Genomic DNA, 10,554 nt, shown 5'->3' on the forward strand with positions numbered 1-10,554 from the left:
GCTTTCTCCTAAAACATGGTGTGCTGTGATCCTTGCTAAATGCAAACCCTTGTCCCCAGAGCCATCTGTGAGACTCTGTCATGCAATAATCTCTGAAACTTTTGCTTGCAAGGAAATGAGGTCACATCATCCATCATCCCAACAGTGAGGAAATCTTTCCCACAGTGTCCTTGACAATGTGGATGATCTCTGACAGCGTACAGGTGCCCAAACACAGGGGACAGCTTCATTCACTGACAGAATTCCAGTTTTCAAAAAGTTCATCCTGATATTTAACTTAAACCTACATCCATTATTCCAAGTTCCACCTTCAGATTTGCACTGAAAATGTTTACCCCTCCTTCATGTCCAGTGTCCCAGGTCTTCACATCTGCTGCCTACCTTCCTTCAAGTACACTCTCCTTTGACTCTGTCCTACCTCTGGTAGTGTCCACAAAGTCAACACTCTATCTCCCCTAAAGTCCTCTAACAAAAAGGGAGCATGAGATCAACTTCTGGCATGAGCACACAAGGAGTTCAGCTGACCTGTTCCTTAGTGAAACTATTGAAATTTTATACACACACAGAACTTGAAGCCTCTGGAACTGGGCCTGATAGCAAACAGCAAAGGAAAAACATCTATTCAAGCAAATCTAAGGCAATTCTGTAACAAAGGCAAGTCTGTGCCTAAATTAAGAAAAAAAAAAAAAAAAAGAAGAAGATCCCAAATCAATAACCTAACTGTCCAACGTGAGATACTGGAAAAAGAAGAGCAAAGTAAGCCTTAAGCAGGCAGAGTGAAGGAAATAAAGATTAGAGCAGAAGTTAATGAAACAGAGAATTGGAAAACAACAGAGAATATCAATGAAACCAAAAGCCAATTCCTTGAAAAGATCAACAAAAATGGCAAACTTAAGCTAGATTGGCCAAGAGTAAAAGAAAAGACTCAATAGCAACAAAAACAGAGACATTGCTAATGACCTGACAGAAAAAAGACTATAAAGGAATACTATGAACAATGTATGTCAACAAATCAGATAAATTAGATGAAATGGACAGATATTTTAAAAGATACAAACTACTGAAATTGACTCAAGAAGAAATAGATTATATAAATAGACTTGCAGTAAGTAAAGAGATTGAACCAGTAATAAAAAAACTACCCATAAAGAAGCACCTTCTGTTCTTCTAAGCCCTGGACCAGGTCTACACTGATGAAGAATTGGATGAACTATGTTTTCAATTTGGTCTGGAAGTTGATGACGTTACTTCTGAGAAGGAAATAAGTAATGAACAAGACAATGTAAATGCAGAAGGGCCCTCTAATGTTTTTTGCAAAATTGACATCTCTGTCAATTTTGATATGATCTCATGTGTCTGGAAGGATTGATTTGAGGACTTCAGGTCTTCAAAGAAAGGAAAAAGTCTCTGGCATAGAAACAGGTAATGCCTAATGGAAAAATCCAGAAATTGATTATCACAGAAAAGATAGTTAAGGTATGCCCTTTACAGTAGCAGTTCTCCAAAATCTAAAGCTTACTAAAGATCAATATGACAGCTTCCTTGAACATCAGGAGAAATGACATCAGGATATTTGCTGGAAAAGAGCATTGGTTGCTACTGGAACCCATGATTTGGACACTTTGTCACCCATATGCTTGTACTGTGCAAAGTGTCCTTTAAATATCAAGTTCAAGCCCTAAATAAGGCCAAGGAGTACACAATCTGTGAGCCAATGAACATGTACAAGGCTGACAACCACCTTAAACACTATTAACATGTCACTGGAAATAAACCCCTGTACCCAGTTATCTATGATAGTGAGGGTGTCATCCTTTCAATGCCTTCCATCACCAATGAGGATGACTCCAAAATTAAATACTAGAAAGATATTTATCGAATGCACAGGAAATGACCTTACTAAGGCAAAAAGAGTTCTTGATATTATCTGGACACCATTTTCAGTGACTATATTGAGAACCAATTTACGATCGAAGCAACTGAGGTAGTTTTCCTAATGGAAAAGCATATACTTTTGCAGAACTAGCTTGCCAAAAGGAGATAGTGAGGCTGGGCTTGGTAGCTCACACCTGTAATCCCAGCACTTTGGGAAGCTGAGGTGGGAGGATCACTTGAGTCCAGGGGTTCAAGACCAGCCTGGGCAACATAGTGAGATCCCATCTCTATAAAAATATTTTTAATTAAAAATTGTTCAAAAAGATATAGTGAAAGCTGATCTTGTTAACAAAAAAAAATGAAATCAGAGAAACTCCAGAAAATCTTGCCTAGCTTCTGACCAGGATGTATTTGAAGTCCAAAGTCATAGGCAATGGGAATCACATTGAGAATAAAATCTCTCTGATCACAGCTGACATTATCCATGCATGGGATATTATAGAAGATGCAGCTGTTGCTTGTGGATATACAATATTCAGATGACTCTCCCATAAACACCACAGCTAATCAATTTCCACTTAATAAGCTCAAAAAATGTGTCAAACATGACATGGTAGCTGAATCTATGGTAGACATGGATTCACTGAAGCACTCACCTTTGCTCTCTGCTCCAAGAGGATGTTTCTGATAAACTTGGCTTGGATATCTCTGCAACTAAAGCAGTCCAGATAAGTAAAACTAAAACAGCTCAATTACAGGTGGCATTCATTACCCCTCTTCTTGGTGCTCTGAAGACCATAGAAATGAATCAGAAACTGCTCCTTCCTCTGAAACTATTTGAAATCTCTAACACTGTAATAAAAGATTCTAGCAGAGACGTAGGTACAAAAAACTATAGGCATCTCTTTGCTGTTTATTACAACAAAAATTCTGGGTTTAAGGTCATCCATATGCATCTGGACAGAATTACACAGCTGTACAAGGTATCTCCTATTAAAAATAAAGGGGTATATGTGATCAAATCATCAAAAGGGACTGCTTTCTTCCCTGGGCAAAGCACAGAGATCTTTGCCAGGAGTCAAAACATCAGGAAGCTTGGAGTCCTTCATCCTGATGTTATCACCAAATTTGAGCTAACCATTCCCTGTTCCTCCCTGGAAATCAGTATTGAGCCCTTTTTGTGAAGATAGGTCCTTGTTGTGTGATTCTCTTCCCAAGTATCCCTTTCTTCTCCCCTGATGTCCTTTAGTCCTCCTCCACAGAAAACATTCATGTGTGCTTTAATGTTTAGTAAAGTTAAAAAAAAAAAAAACCCTATCCACAAAGAAAAGCCCAAACCCATATGGCTTCACTAGCGAATTCCACCAAATACTTAAAGAAGAATTTATACTAATTTTTCACAAATTCTTCCAAAAAGTAGGAGAGAGCACTTCCCAAATTATTTTATGAGGCCAGTATTAACCTGACACCAAAACCAGGTGGGAAAAAATGACAAGAAAACTATAGACTAATATATCTTATAAATATAGATGTAAAATGTCCCAGCAAAATACTAATAAATCAGATCCAGCAGCATATTAAAAAGATTTTATTCCATTACTATGTGGAATTTATCCCAGGAATGCGAGGTTGATTCAACATCTGAAAATTAATTTAATACATTATATCAATACAATAAGAAACAAAATTACCTAATCATTCCAATAAATGAAAAAAAAAAGATTTGACAATATCTGATGCCCATTCATAACAAAAAGTAATAAACTAGGAATAGAAGGGAATTTTCTCAACATAATGAAGGGCTTCTGAAAAACCAACAGTTAGCATCATGCTCACTGATGAAAAACTGGATGCTTTCCTTTCTAAGAGCAGGAACAAGACAAGAATGTCTGCTCTTACTACTTCTATTCAACATTGTACCAGAGGTTCTTGTCAGGCCAATTAGGAAAGAAAAAGAAAAGGCACCCAGATAGGAAAGGAAGAAGTAAAACTATCTCTGCTCACAGATGACATTATCTGATGTTATAAATAGAAAATCTTAAGAAATCCATTTTAAAAATACTATAATAAACAAGTTTAGCAAGGTTCCAAGATACAAGATCAATATACAAAAATCAGTTGTACAATTGTATTTTGTACATTTGCAAATGAGCAATCTAAAAATGAAATTAAGAAAATTTCCATTCAAAATGACATCAATAAGAATAAAATACTTAGTTAACAAAAAAGTTCCAAACTTTGAAGACTACAAAACATTACTGACATTAAATAAGTGGAAAAACATCACATCTCCATGCATCAGAAGACAACATGATGCCAATACTCCCTAAAGTGATTCAGAGATTCAATGTAATCACTACCAGAATACCAACGGAATTCTTTGTGGAGATTAATTAGCTGATTATCAAATTCATATAGAACTTGAGGAACCAAGAATAGCTAAATAATCCTGAAAATGAAATAAACAAAGGATTCATACTTTCTGATTTCAAAACTTTTTTCTTTCTTTCTTTTTTTTTTTTTTTTTTTTTGAGACAGAGTCTTGCTCTGTCACTAGACTTGAGTGCAGTGGCGCGATCTCGGCTCACTGCAACCTCCGCCTCCCGGGTTCAAGCGATTCTCCTGCCTCAGTCTCCCAAGTAGCTGCGACTACAGGTGTGCACCACCATGCCTAGCTAATTTTTGTGCATTTTGTTTTGTTTTTTGTTTGGTTGTTTGTTTTTTAAGACAGAGTTTTGCTCTTGTTGCCCAGGCTATAGTGCAATGGCACAAACTTGGCTCAGCACAACCTCCACCTCCCCAGTTCAAGTGATTCACCTGCCTCAGCCCCCCGAGTATCTGGGATTACAGGCATGCACCATCACACCCGGCTAATTTGTATTTTTAGTGGGGACGGGGTTTCTCCATGTTGGTCAGGCTGGTCTCGAACTCCCAACCTCAGGTGATTCGCCCTCCTGGGCCTCCCAAAGTATCTGGGATTACAGGCATGAGCCACTGCGCTTGGCCAATTTTTGTGTTTTTAGTAGAAACAGGGTTTTACCATCTTGGCCAGGATGGTCCTGATCTCTTGACCTTGTGATCCTCCCACCTCAGCCTCCCAAAGTGCTGGGATTACAGGCAAAACTTTCTACAAAAGAATGGTAATCAAGGTATTGTGGTACTGGCATAAAGATAGACATAAATCAAAGGAATAGAACTAAGAGTCCAGAAATAAAACCATACATCTATAGTCAACTGATTTTAACAAGAGTGCCAAGATCATTCAAAGAGGAAAGAATAGACTTTTCAACACATAGTGCTGGGACAAATGGATAGTCACATACACAAAAATTAACTTGGGCTTTTCCTTCACACCATATACAATATTAACTCAAAATGGATCAAACAAATGTAAGAGCTAAAACTATAAAACTCTTAGGAGAAAACACAGGAGTAAATTGTACATCTTCATGACCTTGGGTTTGGCAATGGATTTTTACATACGGCATCCAAAGCATGAGCAACAAAAGGAGTAAAGTAGCTTTCCACAAAATTTTAAACCATGTGCTTCAAAGGACATGACACAAAACCCCACAGAATGGGAGAAAATATTTGCAAATCATATGTCTAAGAGATTTATCTCTAGAATATATTCTTTAAACTCTTACCATCTCAAAAGCAAACAGTCTAGCTGAACAATGGGCAAAGGATCTGACTAGACATTTTTTTCAGAGAAGATATACAAATAACCAATAAGCACATGAAAAGATGCTCACATCAGTCCTCAAGGAAATAAAAGTCAAAACCACCATGAGATACCACTTCATGTCTACTAGGATGGCTCAATCAAAATGTCATATGATACCAAGTGCTTGCAAGGATGTTGAGAAATGGGAAATCTTACAGAGTGCTAGTGGGGATGTAGAATGGTGTAGACACTTTGGAAAACAATCTAGCAGCTCCTCAAACATAAAGTTGTTATATGACCCAGTAATTTCACTCCAAAGTATTTAGCCAAGAGAAATGAAAACACAAGTGCACACAAAACTGTGTACAGAAATATGAAGAGCAGTATTATTCACAATAGCCAAAAGGTAGAACCAACCCAAATGTCCACCAACTAATAAAGATACACCATACACTAGAATATTATTCAGCCATAAAAAGGAAGGAAGCACTGATACATGTTACATCTTAGGTGAACCTTGTAAACATTATGCTAAGCAAAAGAATCCCCTCACAAAGTCCACCTATTATACAATTTTATTCCTATGAAAATCTAGTACAGGGAAATTTGCAGACACATAAAGTAGATGAGTTCTAGCTTAGGGTTGGGTAAACGGGGGAATACAAGGGTGATAACTAAAGGGTGCAGAGTTTCTTTTTGACATGATGAAAATATTCTAAAGTGTTCTGTGAGGCTAGGCATAGTGGTTCATACCTGTAATCCCAGTGCTTTGGGAGGCCAAGGAAGGAGGATTGTTTAATGACAGGAGTTTGAGACCAGCCTGGGCAACATGGCAAGACCCCATCTCTACAAAAAATGTAAACATTAGTCAGACATAGTGGTGCATGCCTGTGGTCCCAGCTACTTGGTTGGGTTGGTGATGGGCTGAGGTGGGAGGATTGCTTGAGCCTGGGAGGTTGAGGCTGCATTGAGCCGTGACTGCATCACTGCACTCCAGCCTGGGTGACAAAGCAGAACCCTGTCTCTAAAAATGCATATATATATTAAAAAAATAAAGGGCACTGTGGTGATAGTTGTACATATCTGTGAATATAGTGAAAAAAATATTACATTGTATACTTTTAGTGTGTAAATCATATGGTATTTAATTCATATTTTAATAGACTATTTCTTTGAAAAAATGAAACATCCTGATATCAAAAGAGACTGTTCTTAATTTTAAACCTTCCAAAATTTTTCCAGTATTCAACAACACATTGAGCAGTAATCTCAATTTAACCCCAAAACAAGGTTTTCCCAAGCATTTGACTGGACATGTAGAGCTTAATTATGAATTTCTACTAGATTTACAATGCCCCATCCCTGCCAAGGTCTATTCAACAACTGCTAGCTGTGGACCAGGTCTGTGGTACTTCGTGGCACCTCCAATTAACAGGCAGGAGATCCAGCCCCTGTCTTTATCTCCACCACTCAGTCACACATTACTGGGCTTCAGTTTCCTCATCCATGCATCTGGCACGCTAGCCCTCGCCCTAACAAGTTCCACAGTTGGTTGTAAGGATTAAATGAGATAATGAAAAGCTCTTTGAAAAGATGAAAGCATTATAAAAACAAGACATTATTCCTTAGCGCTCCCTGCGAGACGCTTTACCAACTACCCCCCGGGGAGAGAAGATTAAGTATATATAAAGTAAAAATAAAACTTTACCTAGTGTTTTCAACCAAATTCAAAAAGTGTTTTACATTAATTAAGCTTTCAAGTTGATAAACTAGTACATCATTTGAATATTTCCATCAGTTCTATAAAGTAAGAAATGATGTCACAGCCTTTTTCAGAGGACTGAATGTTTTCCAAGCAACATATCTCATGGATACAGGGCAGAAAAGTAGTAAGAATTACCAAATTCCATCTTTCTTTTTTAATATAATAATAATACCCCAAAAAGCCCTTAAAATTAAAAAATAATCTTTGTCACACTTTGAACATACTTAGCATTCCTTTTAAAGCATTTTCCCTGCTGGCAATGAATTTTGGGTTGCAGAGCTTTAAGCAGAAAAAGCAAGTCCAAAGAGAAAAGGAAAAAAAAAAAAAAGAGGAAACAAGCCAGATGCATCAGTTGTAAGCAAGCACTTTACAAAGGGAATGAAAAAGGAGGTCTGGCAGTCTCACCTTCAGGGTTCCTCCCTTGAAGGATCTGGCCGTTTATGCTATTACATTAATTCATAACAGGAGAGGGAGCCAAGTTCTTCAACTATGATTCTCTGTATTAAAAATATTTCTATTGTCCAAGTCGTTTTGTATAATTATCCCTTTTGATCATCACAGTATAAGAGAAGCAATATTTTTCCTACTCACGAATTGTAGAACCAGGAATAGTATGCAGCACTCCCACTCTTTATCTCTCTATACTGTCCTATGACCTGCACAGAGAGCTGAGGGCTCCCATCCCTGCACTAAGAGACTTGCCAACGCTGACTTGGCTTCTGCTTGCCTAAGCCAAATTCCTGGGTCAACCCAGCACAGCTTTGAGTTCCTATCTGAAGACTTGCTCAAGGCTGTCAAAAGAATTTACCTTTTGTTCTAGTCAACACCTGATGATAGGCCACGATACTCCCTTCCACTTTCCTAGAGTATTTACTTAAAAAAAAAAAAAAAGCTTACAATTGTAAATCCTCCCTCCATCCCTTTGAGATACAGATGGTCCATGAGCTACTGTGGTTCAAGCTGTGATATTTTGGCTTGGCAATGGTGTGAAGGTGATACACATTCAGAGAAACTGTACTTCAGAATGGTACAACCATTCTGTTTTTCACTTTCAGTACAGCATTCAATAAATTACATGAGATATTCAACACTTTATTATAAAATAGGCCTTATGTTAGATGATTTTGCCCAATGGTAGGCTAATGTTCTGAACACACTTAAGGTAGATTGGGCTAAGCTATGATATTTTGTAAGTTAGGTGTATTAAATGCATTTTTTACTTATAATATTTTCAATTTACAATGGGTTTGTCGAGACAAAATGCCATAGTAAGGTAAGAGCATCTGTATCTCCTGTAACTCAGGTGTGTCCTTCTCAAGGACCTGAAAGCTATTTCTTTGAAATGTAGTCATCAAGAAAAATAGAGCCTCTGTCCCCCAGCCTCTGGAAGAGGATACAATCCTAACTTTAGTGATTTCCAGTAAGCAGACACAGCTGGCCTCATCATATTTACACTGACTAACTCTCTTAGCCCCTTTTTGTACTTTTTCACTTCCCTGACTCTACTGAGCCCCTGCTTGCTTCCATTCCCTGTTCCCTCATTCTCCCTTTAAATCGCCCAATCGCCTCTGTACAAATTTGAATGGGCTCAGCTCTTTTTCCTACTGTCAATTTTAGTGAATAAAGTATGTTTTTATCATTTTTAACTAACGTCCAGCTTTGTTTCTCTTTGACAACACAGAGGTAAATGTGGTCAAATCCTGTCAGCTCTCCTCTTCATTGCATCTTGAACCTGACCCAAGTCACCAACTCTGCCCTTCCTCTCTTTGTACCACCCCCAGTACTCACCCCCAATATTCAGGGCTTCCCATCTCTCCCAGTGGACAAACCTCCTTTAAATCTCTCTCTGCCTCAAATCTCCCCACTCCCAGGCAATCCTCTCTGCATTTTCCTCCCAAAATGTAGGTTGCATCATATCTCCCTCTCTTCAAAAACATCTGTGGTGTTGACAAGCTCATTAGCATTTAATACTCTGCACTGGCTGTTCTAAGCCTCAATTTCATTTATATCTCTAAGCTAATCTGCCAAGGGAAGGCAGGGACAGGAAGAAGTAAGTCTTTCACAAACTTCCAAAGGGCTCAGAGTGTGACAGCATGGGGGTTTGGGAAAAACATGGGCCCAGCCATTCACAGAAAGCCTCAGCCCTGTCCCAGCCATTGCCTGAAACTGTCCCATGAAAAAGAGTCATTATCTCCTGAAACAACACAGCAACTCAGCAAATCCTGCCTCATAGAGGCTAGAATTTGTCATTCTGCATCCTTTACTCTTTGGGCTTGCACAAAACAAACACCAACATTAATGACACTGACAACCAGTATTTATTGAGTGCCTTCTCTGAACCAAGTGTCTTGCTAAATGCTTACCCGTATTTTCCTATTTAATCTTCATATCATAACCATGAGTTAGGTACTTATTATTATTCTCATTTAACAGATGAAGAAATTGAAGCTTAACATGGATCTGCATCTTGTCCTATGTCTTTTCTCATTTGTAAATCTACTGCTGTTACCCATTTCTCTTCATGTTTTTAAGGAGCAGCAGATTTACCAAAGAGAAAACACATACCCATAAGTGGTGAGGCTGGGACATGAATACAGGTCTGTGTGCCCCCAGAGCTTCTTCACTACTGCACATGCTGACAGGCATCCTAAGGGTTTTAAACAGCCGTCATGCAACTTATGGTCTTCAAGCCATTTCTCATAAGACATGGACTGCATTCCTTTTTGTCATCCTAGGCATTTTCCTCCAAATGTGGGCGAGTAATCTAGAATGGAATAAAAATAGCACTCTAAGGAAGGTGTGGGCAGGTCAGAGCGGAGTGGGACTGCCCATCACCTCTCTCAATTCATCAAGGTAAATTTCAACTAGATTAAAGAGTTAAATATTTTCTCAAAAAATCAGTGAAAAAACAAGAAAACAGAACGACAAAGCCCTGAAAGATTATTTTCTCAACCTAGCAGTAATACAGTTCTTGTGTTTTCCGTGTTACAAAGGACAATATTGAAGGATTTGACTACAAAAAAATTAAAACCTCTGAACATAAAAAGTAACTAAAATATAAACACAAACAGCACACTGAAATAATATTTGCAGGATATATGACAAGGGTAAATAACTTTATTAAACAAAGAGTGTGTGCCAATAGATAAGAAAAACATTAAGGTAAATGGGTATCCGCAGGAGATTTACAAAAGAGGAAATACAACCTGTAACTAACATGTTGGGGAAAGGTTCAGCCTTACGAGAA

The 10,554-nt window shown here is 38.2% G+C and overlaps 1 pseudogene; it reads left to right on the forward strand.

Moving 5' to 3' along the window:
* The first annotated feature begins 1,135 nt into the window (after window positions 1-1,135).
* LOC104655420 lies at window positions 1,136-3,059 on the forward strand (annotated as a pseudogene).
* Window positions 3,060-10,554: the final 7,495 nt, after the last annotated feature.

The sequence above is a fragment of the Rhinopithecus roxellana genome, chromosome 11 (genome assembly GCF_007565055.1).
Source record: "Rhinopithecus roxellana isolate Shanxi Qingling chromosome 11, ASM756505v1, whole genome shotgun sequence".
Lineage (NCBI taxonomy): Eukaryota > Metazoa > Chordata > Mammalia > Primates > Cercopithecidae > Rhinopithecus > Rhinopithecus roxellana.